Source organism: Lepisosteus oculatus, chromosome 3 (genome assembly GCF_040954835.1).
Source record: "Lepisosteus oculatus isolate fLepOcu1 chromosome 3, fLepOcu1.hap2, whole genome shotgun sequence".
NCBI lineage: Eukaryota > Metazoa > Chordata > Actinopteri > Semionotiformes > Lepisosteidae > Lepisosteus > Lepisosteus oculatus.
The window spans coordinates 43,094,932-43,108,494 of record NC_090698.1 but is presented as its reverse complement, the minus strand read 5'-3'; the positions used below and the strand labels follow the sequence as shown (position 1 = coordinate 43,108,494).

The window sequence follows — 13,563 nt, the reverse complement described above, 5'->3', positions numbered from 1 at the left end:
GTTTGGAGGGAATTTGCATGAAATGTTTGCACCATGCTTTTGAATCGTGTTGTGATCTCACGTATTGCTTAATATCACTTAGCTATCCTCTAAAAATGCCAATTCCGACTGAGGGTTAAGGCAGCAGAAGTTTCAGTAATAAAAAAGTTTAGTTTTCTGCAGAAAGGCCGTGAGTGACAGGGTTACAAGAGGCCAGAGTTTGGGTTAAATAAAGTACCCCGGGGACGAAGCCTCCATTCAACGCTCACAATTGAATGGACATATTAATTGGTCGTCACTGTGAACAATTATTCTTTAAAACTGGAGTCGTTTTGAGTTGGCATTAAGCGTTACTGGCGTAAATCAGTAGACGCCTTCCAAGGTTAAAACAGGCCAGGCCTTTCATCTGGTAAGCATTAGGACTTTCAGTTACTTGATCAGGTACTGTAAGAAGACAGAGCGAAACCTAAACTTGCATGCAGCAATCTGGGAACTCGTAAGAAGTGATGGATTTTGAAAGAGCCACGCAGTTTTATCAGCTACTTGTGGATCCCATATTACAGTGTCTGAAAGCATAGAATAGGACAGAGGAGAGCCAGACTGTAGTAAGATTCAGCAGCACAGGTGTCAGGATCATGTGCATGCGTACAAGCAGGTGTATGGATGACATTGTCTTTACATCATTGGTGTACAGAGGAAGCACAGCTAGAGACAAACCCCTTTGCGCCATGCAGCAGAGAGCATTTGTTACCTTGCCCTCCTGCCTTTTGGACTTTTTCAAACAAGTCCGCTGTGTGAGCTCTGAGAGAGTGTTTGTGCAAGGACAGGTTGTTCTCCAGCTGTTAAAGCTCTGTTATGCAATGTTTTAAAAGTGCAGTAGGCTTTGAGCTCTGTGTAGGCCTACTTTTGTGCTTCTCCATTTTCCCAGTGTTGTGTGATTTTAGCATGGTTTGAGGTGGTGCCACCAAACATGAGAAATGATTCATTGCTCCTGCAACTTGAAATATTAAGCCAGGTGGATTTACAAGGTTTTTACCACTAAATTACAGTATCGATTTTCGGTCATTCTTTTCCCACTCTGACAAGAATTGTCAGGTGCTTTCACCTTTCGTACCTGATTCACACTCACCTTGGAGCAATCTTTTATGGCATCTACTGTAAGCACTCAGGCAGCTACAGTTTTTTATCCAGTGAACAGCCTATGTTCTGTCTATGAGATTGTGCTTTGTTGTGGGATAATTTACACAGATTTGAAATGAATGGTGTTGAGGATTGTTGTTGTGCTAGGATTTTCAGACATTTTAAGCATAGTTAAATACTACATAGAGAAGAGAAGTCTTAGTGACCTTTGTTCACATGTACAGTATATGCGCAACATTAAAACTATTTTTTAAGATTACTAAAGTGATGTCAGTGATAGCAATGCCGATAATTTAAGTTACGTGTTTTTTTTTTAATCTACTGGTAAAAAAAGTATCAGAAAAAATTTTAGTATCAGAAAAAAAAACTATGACTTGTTGAACTATACTATTTAAGGTTAAATCGGGATTTCAGATGTTCTAAGAGGAACTCTAGGGAAAAGTTACAATGTAAGAATTATTAGTTTATTTGTTTTTCTTTAGTTCTAAAAAATACACTGTTACTGTTCTTTCCATTGAACAACGTAGCTGCACATTTTCATGTGAACTGTTTTTTCTTCTGTGCTGTTTGTTTAATAAGAAAATATTTTTGTAAACATTAGAAATGTTTTCGGTTATTAGAAGTTTTGTTACAGTGCTTCAAGGGTTGTAATGGTACTTCAAGTTAAGGCTGAACATTTCTTTGTTCCAGAAGGCCAGGCAGCAATGCAGTGAACCTGGGGCAAATTTGTCATGGTTCTTTTTATCGGACCTTTATATATTCCAGATTTCTATAGGTAGTGACATAACCTGAATCTGAAAGCATCTTTTTATCAAACTCAGTGAAATGCATTGTAGTTGATATAGTTGCTAAAAGATGGGGTGTGCTGGGAGATTTTTTCCTTTCAAGCACTGACTCAATTTGCTATTCTTTCTCAGTACTATAATGGTGCAAAGTCCTTGTTTTGCTTGTGGTTCTTCTGTAAGCGTTCTCAGCTGCATAAACAAACTGTCCCCTCCCCCGTCTAGAAATTTAAGCTAGTTGCATGTTTATTTGCCTTGCATCCACAATATTAAACCAAGCGGGATTTTAAGTTTTACCTTTAATATTGTGTTATATTATTTCACTTTTAAGAACTGTATAAAACTAAAACATGAGCAGGACATGTAAAATAGCCAGGAACTTAAATGTTTCTTTTCTTTTCCACTTTGTTTTGAGTGAGTTCCAATGCTGGCTAATACTGGTATTTATACCTTTTTTTTGTACTATATTAGCATTCGCATGTCATTGTTTTCTATATTAGCCTTGCACAGACAGTGGAAAATACAGTAAGACCGTTGCAAGGTATGATGTCATCTATTTGTATAAATAAATGCAGAGTCTCTCAAGATACGGCATCGGTGTTGCACCATGAAAAGGAAATGCTTCATTTAGTCACGTCTCCTCTGTACCTCGTGTGTGACCCAATTAGACAAAATAATGAAAAATTATAATTAATTAAAAAAACATTCTGCAAACATTACACCTACTGTATGTGCAAAAACTTTGCAATCATTACATATCATGTTATGTAGATTACTAAGTGAGGGAGAGTTGATGGGCCTCAAGTAATGAGGTGATTTAACTACTATCCATCCGTCCATTATCTATCTTTTTCCAATAAAGCATCATGGTCAATCCGGAGCCCACTGTATATAGGGTTGTGGGGGAGCTGGAGCCTGTCCTAGCAATCAGCGAATGTGAGGAAGGTTACACCCTGGATGGGACACTGGTCCATCGCAGGGCACACACAGACACAGAAACATGCACTCATACCAAGGTTCCTAGAAGCCAGTTAACTTTATAAGTATGTTTTTGGACTGTGGGAGGAAACCTATAAGGTTCTACATGGCTTGACACCTCAGTGCCTGTCTGACTTCCTACACCCCAGCTCTCAGCCTTCGGTCCTCTGACTGTGGTCCCCTGTCTGTCCCCAAGCTCGTCTACACTCTATGGGTGTTCTGTTGCTGTGCCTCTAAGCTCTGCATTTCTATCTCCAAAGATATTAGAGAGTTGCTTTCCCTGAGCACTTGCAAATCCAGACTCAGGACCCTTTTCTTTAGAAACATTTTTTTTCAATCTAAAGTATTTAATTTGATGTCTGTGTCTACCCCTGTGCATCTTCTGCTGCATCCTAAACCTTTGTTTCCTTGTGCTGTTTTTTACGTCCTATCTTTGTTGCCATTTGTGTTGTTTTAACTGTTTAATTTTTACTTTTTTTCTGCAAAGTGCTTTAGGAAGCTGCTTTTAAACGCTCTATAAAATAGTTTTATTATTATTATTAAACCAGAACACCTGGAGGGATCCCAAGCAAACGTAGGGAGAACATACTGTACAAACTCCACACCAATATCACCTCAGAAATTGAGTACTGAGCCCCATCTTTGCTGTGATGCTGTAATGCCAACCACTGCGCCACTGTGCCGTTAAGATTTAACCTCTTGAATGTCAAACTGGGTGAAAATCACCCAGTCACCTTATCAAGAGACTGTTGCCTTTCTCCATCTTCACGATCATTTTCACTCTACCTGTTCCATAGCATCTGAAAGGACAGCTTTGCAACAGCCCATGTACAGTACAAGCCATTGAGATGTGATTAGGTGTTGGAGCGAGTCAGGACACTACACAATGGTCCAGTGCTCAGCACTGTTCATCACCGTTGTGTGTCACTTTTGTGTAGAGCTCCGTGATGTGTGCAGAGCAGTAAATTCCACACAACAGACCAGTCCATGTGCAGGACAAAGTGTGAAACTCTGGACAGGACTGTCTAATTGCTGCAGAAGTCCACTTGTAGAAATTAGGCCTACCTGTGCGGCACTACTTTCATCAGCTACTGAAACCTATCCTGTTTCTTTCTTTTAATTTAATATTTATGCATCTTTTTTGTCATTTCTGTTTGCTGTACGTGTTTTACATGTATATTAATGTAAAATGCCTGGAGGTGCTCTGGATTGAAAGGCACTGTATAAAAAATCAAATTGATTGATTCCAACATGCTGACTTTCCTGTGGGCTCAATCTGACATAAACTTACACAAGCAGCAGGACAACGCACGCCCCCATGCTACTTGTGTAATAATGGCTTTCTGGAGAAAGGAGTGCGACCTTTATGCAGTGGGATGGCCTACTCACCAGATCTGTGGGAAGTGTTTACATTAGTTGTGGCTTCTGGAGCTCAGACACCAGTGGACAAGCACATCGTTATTTGGGTTTTGAGAATATAGGAATATTCAGTTGCAGTAGCTGGTAGTGCCATCATACTATTATAACGTTGACCAATACGGCGCATGTAAAATGTTTCCAGAATACTGTATATTCAAAAACAGTGGAAGGTGATAAATATTTTAGGCTGAAAGAAAACAGTGCGTTAACCGATAAATGAAATGCTTAATGTTGTTTTTGCTCCAGGTGTTACTTTGTTTGGTTTCTGATTTTGGTCCTAAAATAATTTTTCTTTTAGCTTCGTGGCTGGAACCTCAGTGCTTGCCTCTAACCTGATAGATAAATATGACACAAGTCACCATTGCCTGTTTGTTTTGCATTTCCAAATGCTATCATATGAGAGTTACACAGTTTCAGTGGATGTCGAAAGCATGTGGATTTCTGATGGTGAACACTGGATGTCCAGTAGTTAGGGCATGTAAGCACATGATGTAGGCTTCTCTTAAATCTTCAGCAACTAGAGCAGTTCATCTTTATTGATTTTTACTTTCCCTAGCTACTGTATTTATGTCTGCAGGTTTCCTTTGTTCTTAAATAATAAAAGTGCCTGGAGAGGGTAAAATTGCTTCATTTTTGAATACTGTTGTATAATGTGTTTCTACAAGTCTTTCTATATTAAATGTGCAATTCCAATGCACTGTGGCATTTCTTGTAAACATGTGATAATAGATATTGCCCAGTTTGCAGAGTTTATCAGACTTAAACTTTGCTAGTAGCTTTGATCCTATTGCGATAAACACTAACTCTGATAAAGTTATTGTCTGTTTTGTAGGAATAGATTAGATAGTAATGGAATTATCTTTTCAACCTGAGAACATCAGTAATCAACAATCAGCACACTCTGCTAAAGGTGCCAGAGAGGTCAAAGTTTTCCCAAAGTATTACTGTGTAATTCATTATGGTTTTACCCATCTAACGTGAGCTGGCACTCACTAAGGTTTTTGTGCCATGAAATGGGTGCAGGTGCAGGTACAGTAATTCATATGCAACCTTACAGCTGAAATAAAACCTTTAGAAAATTAAACCTTTTCTTCTAATTTCATTTTCTTCTATATCAAATTTTTTTCTCGGACCTGCTGTTTTCTGTAGAGATTGATTTTGGTCGTATTTAAATTCCATCACTTTTTAAGGACGCAGCTCTGAGAAATAATTAAACCCCCAAGATGTCATTTCTAATTTTCTTTCAGTTTAGAATCTGCAATATGTTTTGTTGATCCCTTACAATTTTGGAAGAGCTGATGATGTGTTTTTCGCATCTGTGTTTTTCGTAGCTGCCTGTACAAACACTCAGACTGCCATTGGGGAAGAATGAGGAGGTGTAGGCAGACCAACTACTCCTCTTTCAGCTATTTGTCGACAGCTGACACGTCGCATAGACTCATACCAAAGATTCAGCACTACTGGAGGTTCAGTACTAATAAGAGTCACTGATCTGAGATGCTGCTGGGTTCACTGATAGCCAATAGATTCCTGGCTGACTAATCCCATCCTGCCCCTGGTGGGTCTCAGCCAGCTGTGCACCACTGCTTGGGGAATCCCAGTCATAGTCAGCTAGTGAACCTGTGTTCATAGAGCTCTGTCTGTGCTGTGGCAGGGGCCTCTTCTGGTCTCGGGGAGCTCAGAGGATTTTGATTTGAGGATGTAAAACGAAGTATGGAAGTGCTCTTGACTCTTCTTTAACCCTAGCACAATTTCATCATTTTAAAGCTTTCACAATATTAAAAGTGTTGAGCTTTATTCCACTGAAATCTAATTGCTTTTTTATTATTTCCCACCTTTATCAGGTAGGATTACAGTGGTTCAGTAGTCCACGAAATCTTTATATGTAGGCCCTCTCTCAATATATATGAAATAAGGCTTTTTTGTTGGTCAAAGTAGTCAGTGTATCAATTTAACATTTTGGATTTGGTACAGGTCTCCAAGGCTTATAGTGCTTCATTTAACTTGTAAAAGACTTTATCCCATTTGCTCAGACCAAATGTTTGGCTTTGATTTGCTGGCTTCCTGATGCTCATCTAGTAGGATTTATGAACCATATGCGAGACCTGGTATTAGATCCAATATCAGACTTGATCATTAAAACAAAATCCAATAAGGAGGTAAAGTGTGTAGGTTTACATGCAGCTTCATAATAATTAACGAGGCTGAAATCATACAGTTAAACAGGAGCTGTTGGCCCATTGTTTATTGTTGAATTAGCACTGGCATATGCTTCTCTGCTGGAAGAAGGCACTGAACAACAGAACAATAAACCATTTCAAAAGACAGCTTAATATAGAATCGAGAGGAAGTGTGACCGTACTAAGGGCTGTGTGTCCTGTAGTGACGCTTTAGAGTGTTTACAGAGTGCTGGCTGCACTGCAGTAGCTCAGTGTGGATACAGACTTTGCTGTGACCCTGCTGTCCGCTCTGGGTATGTGTGCAGTTGTTAGGGGGTGTGTGTGTATACATGGTGCTCAGTAGGGAGTTTGGTCCAATAACATAGCTACTTGTAGTGAAATGTTAGTGGGGGGGTCATCCCAGTTCAGCTGAACAATCATTAATACATAAACAAGAGAATTAAAAAAAACAGTAGCAGAGATACTGATTATGTTAAGAGAAAACTAGGATTGGAAAAAGTCAAGAGCGCATTGATTTTTTTTTTCCATTGAGGATAGTCATTTTAGCTCATGTTGAGTCTCCTTTCTCGGCATGTTTGATGTATGTTTTGAGAATTTCACCTTATCATTAATTACATGTTTTGGGAGGATGGAAATGCATAAAATGTCACCATAAATGATTAGTGTGCAAGAGGCATAAATGTTAATGTTAGATAAAGCAAACACATGTAGAGGTATTATGTAGAAGTTTACAAAAAGGCACACTGCTTTTAATTTCTAACATTTACTTCAGTTTAGTTATATTACCGTGCCTACACAAAGAACACTAGACAGCATTGAGAAATCACTGCATGATCTGATCTCCAGTTGCTAACATGATTTATGTGGATTTAAACTCTGCCTCCAAGGCTATCGTCACCATTCTTTTTAAAAAAAGATCATTATAATTGGAGTCTCGAGTGCAGAAAGTGGGATACCCACCTGATAATGTCTATAAATGTGCTCTGCCCTTCTCAATAGAGACAAGCTTTATACTGACTCTAGAGAAGTCTGAGTTTTGTTGGTGCCCTGAAGGCAGCATTCTTAGCCATTGTGTGCACTGATGTGCCACAGATGCCAGAAACAGAATGACCACTGAAGCCAATATAACTCTTCGGTCATTGTTTTGGAGCACAGTTATGGAAGATGATGGAACAAAACAAGAGATACAGTACCAAGAAAGTCCCCAGTATAATTATGAGAATTTTAGTTCTTCCCAAGATACTCTAGTTTAATCAGGTCTTTTGTTAAGTAACCAAAATGGTTTATATTTACCAGTTCAGTGTTTTTTGAGACACAGAGATATTGGGGGGGGGGGGGGGGGGGGTAAGAATTTGTGTATATGAATTTATAAGTGAACACCTAGTTATACTTAGTCCAATTAAGGGGTTTAATTACAAGCATGTGGATAATTAAATGGAAACCAAGTTAACAAGGATGGGGTTTGGTTAGCCCTGTCCTATATTATGGACAGAAACAGCAAGTTTGGTGTTTACCATACGGGTTAGGAAGAAAACACATCATGCCATGACCAAAAAGGATTTCAGAAAAGTGTAGTTGCTGCTCATCAGTCTGAAAAGCATTTTAAACATTTGCGGCTCTTTTTACCCGTGGTGATTCTGATCATCTTGACTAGTTGTCTCGTTAAGATCTTCCCAAGTGAAACCTGGGAAATCATCCAGGAAGTGACAGAGCCCTAGGGTAACATCTCCACATCTGCAGGCCTTTCTCACTGCTGTTCATCCCTCAGCAATCAGAAAAAGACTGAACGGGAATGGTTTTCATGGGGAAAAATAGCCAAGAAGAAACCATTACAGCATTACAACCTTGCTGCTCCTCTTTGAGTTTTCCAAAGAGCATCTGAACCATCCACAAGACTTGTGGAAGAATTTTCTCTGGACAGATAAGCCTTAACTTGAACCTCTTGGTCTCAATGAGAAAATATGATGAAAACAAAACACTGCCTTTCAACAGAAGAGCCAAATCCCGTCAGTCAAATATGGTGGGAGTATCATGGTTACGGGGTGCTTTGCATCCTCAGGAGCTGGACAGATTGCCACTATTGACAGAACCAACGATGTATCGGCAAATCCAGGAGAAGAAAGTCAGGCCACCCCTTCCTCAGCTAAAGCTGAGCCAAAAGTGGGTCATATAACTTTGTAGCTCTATAACAGAGTGGCTAAAGAAGGAGGAATTTAGCATTTCAGATTGGCCAAATTAAAGTCTGGAACTAAATCCCTTTGAAATAGTGTGGCAGTCACCAACCTTAAACACTACTATTAGGAAAACTGGTGCAAAATTCCAAAATAAAAGGTGATGCGACTGATTGATAAACAGTTACAGGAAAGTTTTAAGTAATTTCCGCTCAATGAGGCACCACCAGTTATTGAATCTAAGGATTTGCATGCTTAATCCCATGAGCATATTTACTGTTGTATCTTATTGTTAATTAATCCAAATATATGTTATGTTTCTGTGTTATATGTTTATTTAGACTTTCATGAAAATTTAATTATTTAATTATAACAGAATACTGACTGAACAGCTTTTTCTTGGGACTGTATTCTATAGGGAGTCATTTGAACTTCCCTGGATTTTATATTGACATCTACTTTCCTGAACTGGAAAACAAAACAAGGGGCATCTTTCCAGCACTTCCCTGGAAAGTGGAGTTCTCAGAAAATAGTGTTTTGCAATTTTTTTTACGTTGAAACCTGCACAGAAGTATTCTATATGCAAATAGTCAAATATATGCTTTGCCTTCCTGGAGGTGGTCTAGAAAAGACCTGTACAGGGTTTGACTGAAAAACCACACACTTCATAACTAGGCTGGACATCCTCCTAGTGTTCAGAATGCATGACATTTTATTAATACCTTTCTGATAAGGTGTTGTGCTAAAAACAATTTAAACGTTGTGCTGTTGGAATTAAAAAAAAATTAAAGTAAAGTGTTTCTTTCAAACAAAGCCCCCTTTCATTTTCGAGCAAATACGAGTCATGGATGTTTCTAGGTCATCATACAAGATGACTCTTCCACTGGAACTCTCTTTCCTGACCGCCCCACCATCTCATATCGCCGTCCACCTAATCTGCACCACTCTGTAGTTCACTGATCCCTTAACTGCCCACAGTAACCATCCACACCAGGTACTTTCCCCTGCAACAGAATACACTGCATCACCTGCAAATATATATCCAATACAACACACGTTCAAGGCCCCTCTGATCAGGTATTTCTAGCAATCTATTTAACACATCTCATACAGAAAATGCCCAGCTGTTTACAGTACATTGCTGAGACAGGCAGAAGGCTGCCAGACTGTTTCAGGCAACATGTCAGAGCTCTGAGGATCAAGGATCTATCCGACGTGATAGTTCCCCACTTCAGCTCTAACGGATGATCTTTAGATTGAAGATCTAATTGGGAAGCAGCCAAAACCAAAATCACCCTTAAACTTGGATCACACCTTTCCCCTTCTCTCAATGACCGGTTCATCTCCTTTTAAAATCCTCTCTGTTCATTTGCAGATTTAATCTTTCCATACCCCTCCTCCAGTTCTCCATGATTCTGGACACTAGTTTTCACTTGCTTTATGCCCATTTCCTCATTTCTCCCTGCTCCTTCTTAACTATTGTTTTTGGTTCTCCTATTGTATGTCCATTTGTTACTCTACACCTCTCCTTCACACTTGAAAAAGGCTCTACAACTGAAATGTTTTTTTTTTGCCTTCCTGCATAGAATTAACCTTTACCTGTTCTTTTGCAGCCTACACATTGTGACAGTTCCCTACATTTTTGTAGTCTACCGATAAGGGCAAACAAAGATTTACCATGAAGCTTTCTACGTGGTTCATTAGCCTTTTTCATATTTCCAAACCAATGTGCCAAGCTATGGGGCAATGCTATCATTCATAAACCACTAAACTCTTCCCTGCTGAAATTTGTCTGCACATTTGAGTGAATGAGTAGAGGGCAAGCCTTTAAAATATACATTTCAGTTCTACTGATAAGTGGGCAGGTCTTTGTTAAAGAGCGGCTGAGTTTGTTTGTTCAGTCAGGTGTTGGCCCGGTTGTTGTGTTTTAAAGGTGGACCATGCCCTTTCTGTACCGTATCGAAATATAAATGTGTAAAAATAGGGTAGGTAAAGCCGGTCTGCCGCATTTTGCTTACAAAATCTTGCTGGGGTAGCATGCATAAGATTTATGTGATGATGCAGTTGTGTGTGAAGTGACTGATGCTTAAAAGAAAGCCTGTCTGCATGCTCTTATTAATAGATGTGCACACAGATACAGTATGTACACTACTATTTGAACTCTTCCTGATGACAAGTTTTAGATGTGCAACGTTTTCCCATTTTTTTTCCTTGCTCGGGTTCCTTTTCATATTTTTTTTGATCTGGAGAAATCTTGGGATTGGGCCACTGTGGCACTAAAATGTGAATCTTGCGGCTGAGGAAGGGTTGTGTTCGCGCCTCATTCATGTGTGTAACAGATTGAAGAGAAAACGGATGTTCGGCTTGTGTGAAAAGATGAGTCACTACGCTTACACCCACCCCGCCTCCACACACTCCTCGATTCACATGACTAGTTATCCTTTCAGTTCTATTCAGAGGCGCTGTCTATCCTATTTCTTGTTGGCAGTAGCTGTGTCCTCAAGGACTGTTTTTAAGTAATCACCTGTGGGAGAAGCAACAGGTCTTTCTGCTGTGTAAGTGACAAATAGCGCTGACAGTGCAGCCCGGCAGTCTCATTTATCATTGACAGTAAACACAGGAGAGCCTGGAAAAGTATTATTAATGCTAGATTGTACGTCAGCCTTCAAAAATCAGCAGATGTTTAATAGTTCAAATTATTTACTTTAAAAAAAAATTAAATTTGTCTACATTTTCTCTTAGACATTGCTCCTGGATATCGGTGACTAATAGTTGTATGGTAACTTTCTGTCACTCTTCTGTATCTGAAATCTGTCCTGCCAACCCCTGGTTTTAAACCTCTGGATTTAACGTCTGTACATGACACATCAAGCAATTGGTCTGCATTCAAAAATGTACATGTGAAATGTAAATCTTATGTTTTGTACATAATATGAAGATACCATATACCTACCTGCAATGATGTTCGTAAATACAGTATATACAGGGTGAGAAGGGTTGTGAATCTCTGAATATTACTTTATTTACTTTGTACACAGTATGTAAACAGTATTCTTAAACAGCTTGTTTAGAATGCAGAAATCAAGTTCTGTTCTGGCTTAGATCTAATCTAAATATCATGAGCTTCAAATCTGTTTCCATACTGCAGTCGATCAATGAGAGAGAGCCTTTTCTTTGAAAGTCACTTAACTTCACAAATAATGACTGCGTTAGGGCAACATTATTTACAAAGGCTTGAGTCATTACTTCACGTGCTTCATGACCACAATATGAAGCTTAAAGGTTAAAAGATTGTGCAAATTGAGTAGTTTGTGCAGTCAGTGTTTTTGATATACTGCTTTTTTCACCTCAGGCTATACAATTTGGGAACATTAAGATCTTAACTGTTGTAAGAGAATACAGTTTGATATTGGTTTCAGTAATAAAAATCTAGTATGAACCCTTCTGAAGTTAAAACTTTAGACCTTGTTTGGAAGCGAACACTTTTCTATGCAGTTGAGGAGTTACAGTATGTGCCCACTTATTTTCAAAGCAAAATGTGTTATTTCATGCTGATTATATTACCACTTAAAAATATACATCAATTCAAGAGAAGCTGTCCTTGTTCTTAGTTTATTCTTAGAGGCAGAGCAGAATCAGGTGACACAATCGTGTGCTTTTTGCTGGTTTGAATACATCTGAAAGCTTCTATTATCTGCAGTTGTAAGCATCACTTAAGATGTACAGTACTTATGGAAAGGATTATTTCTGTGAACGGTAATTACAATTGAATGATTAAATACACTACTTTTGTTTCTGTAGAACAAAAGTGTTTTTTTATGCAGAGTTGGAACACATTTTGTAAATTTTGTCTTTGTATATACTACTTGTACCGCCCTCCATTTTCCAACCACTAACCACCAGTACAGGGTCACAGAGAAAGTGGAGCCTATCCCCAAAAGCAATGGGTGTCAAGCAGGATACACCTTGGCAGGACACCAGTCCATAACAGAGCAGACATAAACATGCGCACACTCACACTGAGGGCAGTTTTCCCAGAAACCAATAAACCATCCTTTGAGAAAGCTCAAAGGAACATGAAGAGAGCATATGGAGTCCACGCAGGTGTAACTTACACACGTCTAGACAAAAACACAGTTAGCTCAAGTAGGTAGCTGTGTCTGCATGTGTAGGCTGCAAAGGAACAAGTTAAGGTTTATTCCGGCTGTAGAAACGGCTCACACCTGAAGAAGGCTCCACATCCGAAACGTTGCGTTTCTTTTCTTCTCTTTTCAGCATGGAATAAACCGTTACTTGTTCCTCAAAACCACGGTTACTTGAGTAATAATAGGTCCTATCAGAAAAGAGTACTTATTTACTGTAGATAACTCTGTTTATCATATACAGTATGTGTTAATTTAAGATGTAGGTAGTAAATCTGGGATAATTAAAATATTGGCCCATGTAGGGCTTTATTTTAGATGGTTAAACAGTTTTTAATTTTGTTTTAAATGTCATTAGGCTTCCGGTGATCTGGCTTGATTTTAGATTAGAATCTAAACTTTCTAGATCTTTGGAATACAATGAAGGACGTTATCTGGTTCAGAGAGTACAGTAAACCTGTAAACTATATTCCTTGCCTTGAGACATTCATGATTTGGTAATATTATAGCTTAAGTCTCGATGTACTGTAAGGACTCACAGAAAGTAGTTTTTTACCCTTTCCATACAACAATAAACAGTCGATTAGTTTTTTTCTGTTAAGGCACTCTAAAATCTTATGAGACTTGTTTCACAACCTTCCTATATCTTCTTACATAACCTTTGTGTTAGATATCTTATATGGTTTGTTTCTTGTAGTTCCTGAGATTGTCAATTAACATCAGACAATTACACATTAGTCTCAAAACTGGAGGAGGGGCTCATAACAGTTTT

At 38.8% G+C, this 13,563-nt stretch overlaps 1 protein-coding gene across 2 annotated transcripts in view; it reads left to right on the top strand.

Moving 5' to 3' along the window:
• Positions 1 to 13,563, top strand: part of iqgap2 (IQ motif containing GTPase activating protein 2) — a 112,745-nt gene that overhangs the window by 860 nt on the left and 98,322 nt on the right. The window lies entirely within an intron of this gene.